At 37.1% G+C, this 13,650-nt stretch overlaps 1 pseudogene; it reads right to left on the reverse strand.

The window, feature by feature from the left end:
- Positions 1 to 11,936: 11,936 nt before the first annotated feature.
- Positions 11,937 to 12,499, reverse strand: LOC116862385 (annotated as a pseudogene).
- Between the last annotated feature and the right edge of the window lie 1,151 nt (positions 12,500 to 13,650).

Genomic DNA, 13,650 nt, shown 5'->3' on the forward strand with positions numbered 1-13,650 from the left:
GGGGCGCCTGGATGGCTCAGTCAGTTAAGCCTCTTCCTTTGGCTCAGGTCATGATCCCAGGGTCCTGGGATCAAGCCCTGCATCGGGTCTCTGCTCAGTGGGGAGTCTGCCTCTCCCTCTCTCTCTGCCTGCCTCTCTGCCTACTTGTGATCTCTCTCTCTCTGTCAAATAAATAAATAAAATCTTTTTTTAAAAAAAAGAAGATATGGTCCATATATAATATGGAGTATTATGCCTGCATCAGAAAGGATGAATACCCAACTTTCGTATCAACATGGATGGGACTGGAAGAGATTATGCTGAGTGAAATAAGTCAAGCAGAGAGAGTCAATTATCATATGGTTTCGCTTATTTGTGGAGCATAAGGAATAACACAGATGACATTGGGAGTGGGAGAGGAGAAGTGAGTTGGGGAAAATTGGAGGGGGAGGTGAACCATGAGAGACTGTGGATTCTGAGAAACTAACTGAGGGCTTCGGAGGGGAGGGTGTTGGGAGGTTGGGTGAGTCTGGTGGTAGGTATTATGGAGGGCACATATTGCCTGGAACGCTGGGTGTGGTGCATAAACAATGAATTCTGGTACACTGAAAAGAAATTTTAAAAAATAAATAAAAATTTAAAAAAAACAATAATCTCAAAAAACCCCACAGGCTTTTAATGTATACAAAATGATTTTAATTCAGTCTGAAAAAACTGATAGGTATAAAGGAAGAAGATAAAAATATACTTCGGGGCCTGCAGAAAATGAAACCCCTTTGTGGCCCTGGCATGACTTGGCAGTCAGTGGCAGGTGTGTGAAGGGCAGTGCAGGGCTAGAAGAGGGTAGGTGACTGAGAGGATGGGGTGTCAGAGTGTGTTCTGGGTAGTTGTGCCTTGTGTCATGGATGGGGGATGACACACAGGAGTGGGGGAAAATCTGAGCAACCTGTACAAGGTTTGGGCAATGGAAGATGAAGACCCTGTTCTCTGGTAGGGACCCTCTGTACAGTCCACATTGCACATCAGCCAGTAGTGATGAGGAAAGAGATAAATCAATGAACACGCTGGAGTTTAGGGTCAACAGAAAATGGATCAGCTTTAATATACACACAAATTTTCCAAGCAGATTTGGTTATAGTAAACAAACTGTTTCATGATTTTCTTTTCTCTTTACAAAAGGTACTCTTTTTCATTTAACAAGAACCACAAAAAGTGAGATAAATGTGATGTCCGCTGGTGGTTAGATCTAGGATGACAGCTCTATAGTCTCCATGGGGAGCTCTGAAAGGGGAGAGGGGATAAAGGTTAAGAGCTTGACTTCATGGGGGTCAGTCAGCTTTCTGAATTTTCATGTAAATCAAACAATCCCTCTATAACCATCAATTTTCTAGGATTTAAAAAAAGCCACATGATCTGGCTTTCTAAATCTGAGACTGGAAATCAGTTCTGGTCTGAATTGAGAGTAAGCGGCAACTGTGAGGGTGTACTATATGTGATAGAGCTGGAAAGAACACAAAAGCACATGAACACAACCACATTTCAATATTTTTATGAGAAAAAAGGATGGTTTAATTTGTAGAGTCAGGAGTTTTTCTTGATCACAGCATTCAACGGGGAACTTATCTTCACATCTTTGTACAGAAATGACACCCTGCCACTCCCTTGGGAAGTTAATCCAGATGGAAATATTCCTGGGCAAACCTTAACTATGTGTTTGTCAACAATTGCCCTCTATCCCACCTTCCATAGATATGTAAACTCTCTCTAATCCAAAATAACTGAGAAATTAGGTCTTTTCTTCAACTGAATAGCCAGATACACCAGAGCACCACTGATTTGACAATGATTTTGATATATTCTGAAATCTAGATGAAAGCCTCACATTAAACCTGTTTTGGATGATTCCAAGGGCACTTGAGAACCTGCCAGTGTCTCAGGGTCACTGATTTCTACTGGACCATATTAGGAAATATGGAAAGATGTTAAGTCCATCCTGGCTCTGGATATTCACTCTAAAAAGAGTTAATCTGAATAAAGTTTTAACACATTTGTTCAATAGCATTTTGTAGGCTCAAACTAAATAACACAAGGAATATCACTTTGCTCATCCAATACTGCTACATTTTTGGTAATGAAAATGCATTATTTGTGTTAAGGGAGTTTAAAAGCAATAACAAAAAGTTAAAGGTAAAATGCAGGGTGGTTGCATCTCAAAAAAATAAATGTTTACTGTAATTAGAAGTCAGGCTGACTATACATAACAATGAAGAAGAACTGACAATGCCTTTTCCACAGACTGATTTTTTTTTGCTAAGCTTTGTATACTATCAGTGGCTTCAGTTTTCCTTCTTTCTCTGATTTTCAGTACTAGAACCACCAGAAGGAAAATTTAAAACATTTCAAAAATGGGTATTTCTGGGTAAGTCACCCAAAATAGTCCTCATATTTCCTCTAGTTTCAAACATAAAAGGGCACCCCAGCTCAGATAAGAACAACAATGATACTCAGCATCTTTCCATAAAATAACCAGTTATTCTTAAATATTATTATAATTATTGTCTTAATATATAATATTTTTATTTCCGTATTTCAGATAGAAGTGAACATCAACTTTCTATAAGTACTTGGATAAATTTCTTTGCGAATGATTTTTGCTTGGTTATATGTAGTGTGTGCCAATTTTATAAGATATATCATGGGTCTGTTAATTCTATACGAACATAATCGTGGAATATTTCACCAAATTCATTTAATTGCATCAGAGAATTATGAATGTATAAATATATATCAGATACATCAATAAGGTGTGGTTGACATATAATATACTATAAATAGCTAAAACATATGCTCTAATCAGTTTTTATATTATGTATACACCTGTGAATCTAATCCTACAGCCATGATAAAGAACATATCTTCTTTGCACCCCTTTGCAAATCCCCTATCTACCTCTTTCCAGCCTCTCTCCATGTCACCCACCTCTCTTCCCAAGCAACCACTGATCTTCCACCACTATGTATTAGTTTTCTTTTCCTACAATTTTGTGTGAATGGAATCATACAGTGTATATTTTTTTCTTCTTTCCTTCAACTTAATTATTTCTAGATTGATATTGATCAATATTTCCTTCCTTTTAATTGTTGACTAATGTTCCATTATGTGGATATACCACAATTAGTTCTATCTATTCAACTGGTCATGGATATTGTTGCTCTTTTTCAATTTGGGGCTTTTGTAGATAAAGGTGCTATAAACATTTGTGTATAATCTTTGTTGGACATATATTTTCATTCTCTTAAGTCAATAATTTGGAGTGCAATAGCCAGATCATATGGTAGGTGTAGAATTAATGTTGTAATAAACTGACAAACTGTTTTCCAAAGTGTTGGCACCATTTTTCATTTTTTTTATTGTATGAGAGTTCCATCCTCCAGAGCCCTGTCAGCCCTTGGTACACAGCCAGTGCATTTATTTTAGCTATTCTGAGTGAGGTGTGGTGGGATTACATTTCCCTAATGACTGCTATTCAGCAGTTTTTCACGTGTTTATTTGATATTAGTGCAGCTTCTTTTGTGTAGTAGCTTTCCAAATATGTTGCCCACTTTTCTATTGGAATGTGTGCTTTCTTCTTATTGACCTTTGTGAGATTTTTTTCTAGATACAAATCCTTTAGTAGATAGATAATTTGCAAATATTTTCTCCCACATAATGGCTTGTCTTTTAATTCAACAGTGTCTTTGGGAGAACAGAAGATTTTATTTTGAGGAAGTCTAGTTTTTCAATCTATTCATTTATGGTTTCGATTTTGCTTTTCATGTCATATCCAATAAATTTTCTCTAATGGAAAAAAGAATACCTGAAAGAACTTTTATGACTCAACACCCAAATAACAAATAATTCAATTAAAAAATAAGCAGAATAGCTGAATAGACACTTTTCTAAAGAAGATATAAAGATGGCCAACAGACACATAAAAGATGCTCAAGGTCACTAATAATGAGGGAAATGCAAATCAAAACCACAATGAGATATCACCTTACACCAGTCAGAATGGCTAGTATCAAAGACAAGAAATAACAGTGTTGGCAAAGATGTGGAGAAAAGGGAATCTTCATGTCTTGTTGGTGGGAATATAAATTAGTGCAACTATTGTGGAAAACAATATGAGGGTTTCTTACAAAATTAAAAATAGAAATACCATATGATCCAGTAATTCTTCTACTGATATTTACCCAAGTAATATGAAAATGTTAACTTTAAAAAGATCTATACACCCCATAGTTTATTGAAGCGTTATTTATAATAGCCAAAAGATGGACAAACTAACTTTATATTGATAAATGAATGGATAAAGATATCATGTATGTATACAATGGAATATTTTTCATCCACAAAAAAGAATATTTTTCATCCATAAAAAAGAATGACAATCTTGCCATTGTCACAAGATGGATGAACCCAGAGAGTATTATGCTAAATGAAATGAGTTCAACAGAGACAGACAAATATCATATGATTTCATTTATATGTGGGATCTAAAGTCAAAACATACAAAAAAGACTTAAATTTTAAAAAACTTACAAGGCAAGTCTGTAGTAGCTAGTAAAATTTTCTGGTCTAGACCACTAATATTACACTGGTATAAAACAATCGATTTTTAAATTCTTCATTATGTGGGATAAAATATCATATTTGTAAGCCCACATACATGCAATAAATTCTATCTAAAGATATTTGTTCCAAAATAACTATAACATAAATTTTTGAAATTAAAAATATTCGTGTGATTATTTTCTTGCTATCTTTCCTATTCTTGCTTTAAATATGTATGTAGGAAACAAACACAAACCATTTCTGTGGTTAGGGTTTTTTTGTTTGTTTGTTTGTTTAAAGATTTTATTTATTTATTTGACAGAGAGAGACACAGCGAGAGAGGGAACACAAGCAGGGGGAGTGGGAGAGGGAGAAGCAGGCTTCCTGCTGAGCAGGGAGATTGATGCAGGGCTCTATCTCAGGACCCTGGAATCATGACCTGAGCAGAAGACAGATGCTTAACAACTGAGCCACCCAGGTGCTCCGTTATTAGGTTTTTATCATCAAAGCACAAAATTTTGCTTTACAAAAGGAAAAAAATGTTGATATTTTTATTGTCACTTCTTGAGAGAGTTTCATAATTCCAACTTGCATTATTCATTTATTAAATATTTACTATAATCCTAAATCTGAAAATAATTCTGTTTTCCTACCTCAATATATATGAAATGGTTAATTTGGTGATTCACAAAATAATTGTTAATCTACATGAATCCCAACCACAAGTCTTCTTTTAGTAGATACTGAGTATTTAATATGCAAGGAACTGTTTCCCAAGTAACACTAAATAAATAAGTAGCAAAATGTAACAATCCAGATGAAAATAAAATTCCTTTTCCATAAAGGAATTTTTCATAATTCCTTTTTCATAAAGCTATAGGAAATCAAGGCTAATGTATTGCCAAAAGATCAGTGATTGTGTAGGGATAGGGCATGGTGACCATGTGGTTGGTTGGTGACTACAGATATAAATATGAAGCTTTAGTTATATAATCATAATGACATTCAAGAATATTTGTTCATTATATGGGACATTGCTGGGTATCATTATAATAGGTCAAATGCATAGGTAATTATTATTTTATAAATCTCCAAAGCCTTATAACTGACATTTTTATAACACTCAAAAATTTTAGATGCTTAAAAAACTTTCATTATAAAATGATTAAATCATGGTTACCAGGAAAGAATCCATGTTACAATCTTAAATTGCTAGGAACCCAGGGCGCCTGGGTGGCTCAGTGGGTTAAGCTTCTGCCTTCGGCTCAGGTCATGATCTCAGGGTCCTGGGATCTAGCCCCACATTGGGCTCTCTGCTCGGTGGGGAGCCTGCTTCCCCCTCTCTCTCTGCCTGACTCTCTGCCTGCTTGTGATCTCTCTCTCTGTCAAATAAATAAATAAAATCTTTAAAAAAATTGCTAGGAACCCTCCTAACTAATGGCATATTTTCACATTCTTCTTAGAGAACATAGAATTCATTTATTATTATATATCCAGTCAGAGAAATAAATTAATCGCAAGTATATGTTAAAGATCATGTTTGTCAAGCTGATTCATTCATTGCTTTCAGACAAAAGAGAACTTCTCTTAGTTGAGCCTTAAGGGCTATTACGTAGTATGTAGCTGCTAATGGAGATTCCACCTGTTAAACTCTTCTCCCATGATGTGGTCAAAGTAGCTTCTCTACTTTTAGGCTAGTTTCTGAATCTCACAAAAGCTATTGCACAACATACTTTTGTTTGGGTCTGTTAACTCACATGTGCAGGTATCATATGCCACCAGGGATGTGAGGTGTTGGGGTCTCCTGAGGAATGCTGCCCTTGACTTTGGAGTAGAAGCTTCAGCAGCCATCAGGACTCAGGTCCTCAAAACCCACCTTCTTCAGGCACCTGATATGAGCAGGGCCACTGGCATGAAGAGTTACACAGGAAGAGACAGATCCAGCTATCACTATGCTTTACTGGTGTAACCAGGTGCCCTGTACCATGCTAGGCCCTAAGTTACTGACAATGACACTGATACAGTTAGGTTGTGGTCATAACAACATGGTTTAATGGACTTCTCATCCAGGATTTTTTCTTCTCTTTTCCTTGTCTGTCCCCTAACAATAAAGTTGAAAAGGAATAGAAAGTGGCCTGAATTCATACTGGCACTCATAGTCCTGCAGTAACCACAGAGCCAGGGAATTGCTCCTGTGTGTCACTGAATAGTCTCAGCAATCCTGTGGGTGTGGCATTCTCATCCCCATTATACAGAGGAGGAAGCTGGAGCTCAGAGTCCTTACCTGTCTTCCCTACTGCACCTTTGCCTTTAGGGGAAAGCAGGTCCAGGATACCCCTGGAACAGGACCCACACTCACTGTGGTCAGGCAGGACCCCAATGGCTTTACTTAGGAGGCAGCAGGAGGCACCAAGCACCAAAGCAGGAAATAGACAACTTGAATCTGGATTCCTTTGTCTCCACATACCCCAGTACAATTCAGCCCCTACACCGGGACCTCAATGGCTTTACATAAGAGACAATCCAGATACTGAGCCCCAGAGTGGGAAAGAGGCTTCTTGGATCTGGATTCTGTTGTCTTCCCACAACCCAGGACAGATCTGTCTCCACAGCAGGGATGTACTCCCCCAATTCAGTTCCAGGTATCTGAAGGTGGAACACGCTCTGGACATTGCCAGGATGCATCTGTCTCTATTAAATAAAGAGTCATCATGGTCACCAAAAAAAGAGCTTTGCCCTAAGACATACAAACCTGTGAATTTCCAGCACATGTTTCACATTTCCTGCATTCATCTATCCATTAATTCATCCATTTATCCAGTTAACAGTTATTAAGACCAAACCATTTCATTGGTTACGATTTAGGCTTCTCCAGAATGGAAAGAAGGGAATAAAGAGTGGATAGGATAGTATAGTAAATTCAGATGTTAAATCTAAGAAGAGATGACTCCTTCCCATTAAGATTTCAACCTGCTCCTGTGTCTTATAGTTAATTATTTTAAAGCATGCTTTAATCTTATGGGCCCTTCTCCACATCTCTAGTGACTCTTTTCTTTATGTATATTTTTTGTCTTTGCATCAAAATTCTAAGATCAATTCTCCATACTCAATTCATATCCCCCTGCAACTCCCCTCCAACTCAGTTTTCCCACATTATCTAACAGATTGGTGGTCCCCCATACTTCCACAGAATTTACACTTGAAAATTCAACACCACCTCTTTGTCACATGTACAGATCAGGAAAGTTCAAGTGATTGTTCAAATGGAGACAAACAAATATTATTCCAAATGGAAAGGAAATCTTTCTCCAGGGCAGAATGCAATTGCTTGTGTAAGACTATTGTAGTGCAATCAGTTACCTAAAACTTAATAAAGCACCTTCCATTGAGCCAGGGTCAGATAACTGGAAGGCTGTGCTTTAGACTTTCAAATGAATGACACATTTTCTGTGATATATCTCGTACTTTTTGTTTATTGAAAAGGATTTTTCAAATATGTTTTCCGTGTGTTAGCAATAATTTATTATCATTACTTCAATAATCTCTTCCTGAACTTGTTTTTTATTTCTTCCTCAAAAACCTGTTTCTTATTTCTTCCTCAAGAAACCACATATGTCCTTCAATGGACGAATGGATAAGGAAGATGTGGTCCATATACACTATGGAGTATTATGCCTCCATCAGAAAGGATGAATACCCAACTTTTGTAGCAACATGGATGGGACTGGAAGAGATTATGCTGAGTGAAATAAGTCAAGCAGAGGGAGTCAATTATCATATGGTTTCACTTATTTGTGGAGCATAACAAATAGCATGGAGGACATGGGGAGTTAGGAGAAGGGAGTTGGGGGAAATTGGAAGGGGAGGTGAACAATGAGAGACTATGGACTCTGAAAAACAATCTGAAGGGTTTGAAGAGGTGGGGGGGTGGGAGGTTGGGGGAACCAGGTGGTGGGTATTAGAGAGGGCACGGACTGCATGGAGCACTGGGTGTGGTACAAAAGCAATGAATACTGTTATGCTGAAAATAAATTAAAAAAAATGATTAAAGAAAGAAGTCACAGAAATAAAAGGCACAACATAAGGAATATAGTTAATGACATTGTACTATTATTGTATAGTTACAGTATCTGTACTTGTGCGTAATTTATAAACCTATAGAATCACTATATTGTACACCCAAAACTAATGTAACATTGTGTGTCAGTTATACTCAAATAAAATAATTAAAAACAGAAAGAAAAAAGAAACCACATATGCAATAAAATCATGTAAAATTATAATGTTTTTCAAACTTTGTCATGGTTAAGTATCTTGTCTGAAAGCGTTGTCTACTATACCAAATTTAGACAATAAAATGGTGGTGATACATAATGGTGGAGTTTGGGAACTCTTTTGCAGTTTCCTGAGTGTTCAGTCAAAATTCATTTTCTGCACCATAGAATGTTAGACTTTCCTTTTGACGTATCCTTTTTAAAAAAAAACCTACAAAATAAGTATACATGAATCTGTATTACTATTTATATATGTATAATGTTTGAATTAGTAAAAAATTGGTCATAAGATATAAACTTTTAAAAATTGCAAATAATATATGTAATTACCCTGCCCCCATGAAGTGAAATTTCCTTCTGACTCTCACAGCTGAGCACAGGGCAAACCTAGTGACTCACCTCTAAAGAACGGAGTAGGTGAATGGCAAATAGTTTCTGTACACTAGAGAAACTAGACAAACACCACCTTAACCCTGTGATGAGGGCCAACATCTCCAGTGGCCCAGTAATGTTCTTTGGGTATCACCTCCTCCTAAATATGAGGTGATGAGAAGGGCACTTCAGCTCTTTGGTTTTATTTCTCAAAACTCATAACCACAGTCTAATCAGGAGAAAAATAACAGACTGTGCCTGCATTCCTCAACACTGTCAGAGTCATGAAAACAGTCTGGCGGTTCCTTGAACAGTTCGACAGAGAGTTACTATATGACTCCACAATTCCACTTCTAGGAACAAAGCCAGGAAATGTGAAAACATATGTCTACATAAATGCTAGTATAATTATATACATAGCATCATTATTCATAATGTCAAAATGGAAACAACCCAAATATCTACCTATTAATGCATGGATAAATAAAATGCAGTGTATTATTTGGAAACAAAAAGGAAGGGTACTGGTGCAGGCTACAATATAGATAAACTTTGAAAACATTAGCCCAAGTGGAAGAAGACAATATGCAAATGACATATTCTATAATGCCATTTATATAAAGCATACAGAAAGCACCCATCAATATGCCATCACATCTCTTCCCTCTCACATTCCGGGAAATGTTCAACTGCAGTTCAGGCTTTTGTCACAAGGTGGCACCAAAGGACCACCATCTTCAAAGTTCTTCCCCAAGACGTGTCTGCAAAGAGTACAAAAAATAACAATAATCTCTCCCAAAGTCAGAGTTTGAACCTATAAAGAATTATTCTAATTCTGTCCGAAAAATTGGTAGGTATAAAGGAAAATTACGAAAGCATATACTCTAAGGACTGGATACACCAAAACACCTGGTGCAGTGGTAACCCTTGGCCAGCTGTGGCAAGTATTTCAGCAGTGGTACAGGGCAAAGCAGGGAGTAGGTGACTAAAAGAGGCTGGGACATCAAAGAATGGTGTTTCCTGTGTGACGGACAGGGGATGAAAAGACAGAGGGTGGATGCCCTGTTCTCTGACAGGGACCTTGCATACAGTCCATACTGTACATCAGCTGATGGTGATGAGGGAAAAGAGAAATCAGTGAGTACAAAGGAGTTTGTAGCCAACAGCAAATGGTTCTGCTTTACTATAATTTTTCCAGGCCAAATTTGTAAAATAGTAAACAAACCATTTCATGATAGTTTTATACTCTTTGCAAAATGTACTCCTTTCCATTTTAAAGGACTACAAAAATGGAGATAAATGTGATTTACCTGGTGGTGAGATCCTGGATGGTAGCTCTGGGAGTCTCAGACCAAGGGCCTCCACTAAAGGGAGGGAAGCGGGAGGTATATAACTTCATGGGATCAGCCTGCTTTCTGGATTTTCAATTAAGTGGAACATCCCCTCTATACCCATCACTTTTCTAATATATATTTAATAAAACATTTTCTGGGATATCTAAACTGGAGATTGGAGATCCAGCTCTCGTCTGAACTGCAACCAAGCTGTAACTGTAAGCACATAGTAGAGGTGGTAGAGTTGGAAGGGACATAGAAACACACACACATAATCAATTAAAATTTTTGAAAGAAATAACTGGGTGATTTAATTTGTTAAGTCAAGAGTTGTTTCCTCCTGATTACAGCATCCAACATGCAGATTTCATTCACCTTTTGGTACAAAAATGGCACCCTGCCTTTTCCTTGGGACAGTTGATCCAGATGGAATTATTCTTGAGAAACTGTTAATTGTGTCTGCCAGCACTTGCCTTTTTCTCTTTCTCGCATAGATATGTTGACTGCCTCTTACACAGAGTAACTTAGAAAGCGGGTCATATCTTTAACTGAGTAGCTATATACAGTATGGCAACACAGCTTTGTCAATGAATTTGATATATTCTGAATTCCAGATTAAGACCTGGCATTATTTATTTTCTAAAAATTTTATTTATTTATTTGACAGAGAGAGAGAGAGAGAGAGAGAGAGCACACAAGCATGGGGAGGTGCAGGCAGCAGGAGAGGGAGAAGCAGTCTCCCTGCTGAGCAAGGAGCTCGATGAGGCATTCAATCCCAGGACCTGAGTTGCAGGCAGACACAACTGACTGAGCCACCCAGGGTTTGCTAAAGCTATGTTGACTCTAGGCATTCACTCTGAAAAGTTTATTTGAATAAAGTTTTGACGTATTTTCTCTGTAGGTTCCAAATGATCAACACAGGAAGCTTCACTTTGCTCATCCATAGTTGCTACATTTACAGTAATGAAAATGCATTATTTGTCTAAAAAGAGATATACAAACACTAAAAAATAATCAAGGGCAAAATACAGGGTGTTTGGAATTCAATAAATCAAGAGTGTATTGTGGTAAGAAGTGAAGCTGACAGCACATAATAATTGGGTTTAATTGACAATTTTTTCTTCCCAGACTGCATTTTTGTTAAATTTTGTATATTATCACTAGCTTCACTTTTCCCCCTTTCTCTGCTTTGCATTACTAGATTCACCAGAAGGAAAATTTAAAACATTTCAAAAATAGCTGTCTCCAGGTAAGTCACCCAGCACACAGTCCTCATTCTTCCTTTTGTTTCAAACATAAATGGGATCCCGGCTCAAACAAGAATGATCCTTGTTGCACACCTGCCAGCTCATGCATCCTCCTTGTTATTCTGAGAGGCTCAAGCTCACAGAAAAGTTAACAAAGTTAAACATGACTGAGTTTCCAACATAATCTCTCCTTGGTCTTCAAAAAATAGAGGCATCCAATATTTTTTGAACATGTCTTCAGAGTGGAAGTCTTTCACCATAAGTTACTCTTCAACATCATCTAGTGCCCATTGGTGATATGTCAGCTCCAAAGTTTCCCACTCTGTCTTTAAGGCATTCTTGTGTCTATAGGCATGGCTAGAAGCCTCCAGTCATCTGCTCCTATGTCATTCATGATTGGTCAGCAGCCCAGAATCCGATTAAATGTTCTGAAGCACAAAGACATTAAAGAAGTACCAGGATGCAAAATTCACACAGGATAAATCTAATGTGAATAGTTTGAGTTCTTGTAGCATAGGCTTAAAAGCAGGGTCAATGGAAAAGGGACGTTGTTTGTTACAAAACCTGAAAATGTCATGTTAATCCATTCACCAACAACAATCATAGGCATGACATTTGCTGCATTAACTTTCATTGTCTCTGTGAGTATAGTGGGATGACTCAGAGAAGAAGTAGGCACTGCCCTCGTTTTAGTAGGCATTTAGTATTTTTTTAATCCATCCTTTTGGCAGGCATTTAGTATTTTTTTAATCCATCCTCTTTGCTTTTGAAGTAATAGTTTCTCTCTAGTCAACTGAGAAAAATCAAGGTACCTGTTTTCGATTGCATTATCCCAGAAAACTATGTTGAGTTTCTAAGCCCAGTTACCTATGAATAGGACCTTATTTGGAAACAAGGTCTTTACAGATGTAATCAGGTTAAGATGAGGTCATTAAGGCAAGCTTTAATCCATATTACTTGTGTTATTATACGAAGTTGAAAATGCTATTGAAGACTGGGACAGTCGTGGAGAATATGTGGTGATAGAGGCAGAAACTTGGAAAGTGATGTTGCTGCAAGGAAGAAACATCAGAAACTGATGGTCACCACCAAAGGCCAGTTAGAGGCAATGAGGATTCTCTCTAGTATCTCAATGTGCAAGGTCCTATATCTTGGTTTTAGACTTGTAGCATCCAGAACTGTAAGAAACTCAATTTATGTTGTATTAAGCCACTGGTTTGTGGTATTTAATACAACAGCCCATGAAACTAATCAAGTACATTCATTTTGTTTCTTTCTTTCTTGGATTTGTTGCTTTGCTGTGATTAACAATATGCTGTATGTTATGTTATGAGCTGAAGTGGTATGTACTAGTTACATGTATTTACTCAGGAGTCATACAGTCCGTATTCCTATCTAAGCCTTGAAACTTGCTAGTCCTGACCATCCTGTGCCTCAGTTCCCTGATGTTGAAAGTTGGTCAACAATAACTGCTCCTCATAAATTGTGATAAAGACTCATGAGTAAGTATAGGTTTAGCAATTATGTTAGTATTGGGCAAAAGGAAGGAAACAATAAATAATAATCATTTTAATATTAATATATCAGAACAGATAATTAAAAGTTCAGCTGCCATTTTTATTACATGTATTCATATTGTATTTCATCGATTGACTTTCACAATATGTTTTCAGTATGTTCTACAGTACACCCATCTTTATAATCTGTTATTCTGTACTATCTCCTTACTGAGGATCAGTGGGATGGTGCAATTCTAATGTCAAACAGGAAGGTAAAAAAGATCAGAAATCACATCAAATAAAAAAGGAATGATAACCGATAAGGGGTTAATATCCAAAATGTATAAGCAAT

This window comes from Lontra canadensis, unplaced genomic scaffold (assembly GCF_010015895.1).
Source record: "Lontra canadensis isolate GAN:19392208 unplaced genomic scaffold, GSC_riverotter_1.0 scaffold238, whole genome shotgun sequence".
In the NCBI taxonomy this organism is placed as follows: domain Eukaryota; kingdom Metazoa; phylum Chordata; class Mammalia; order Carnivora; family Mustelidae; genus Lontra; species Lontra canadensis.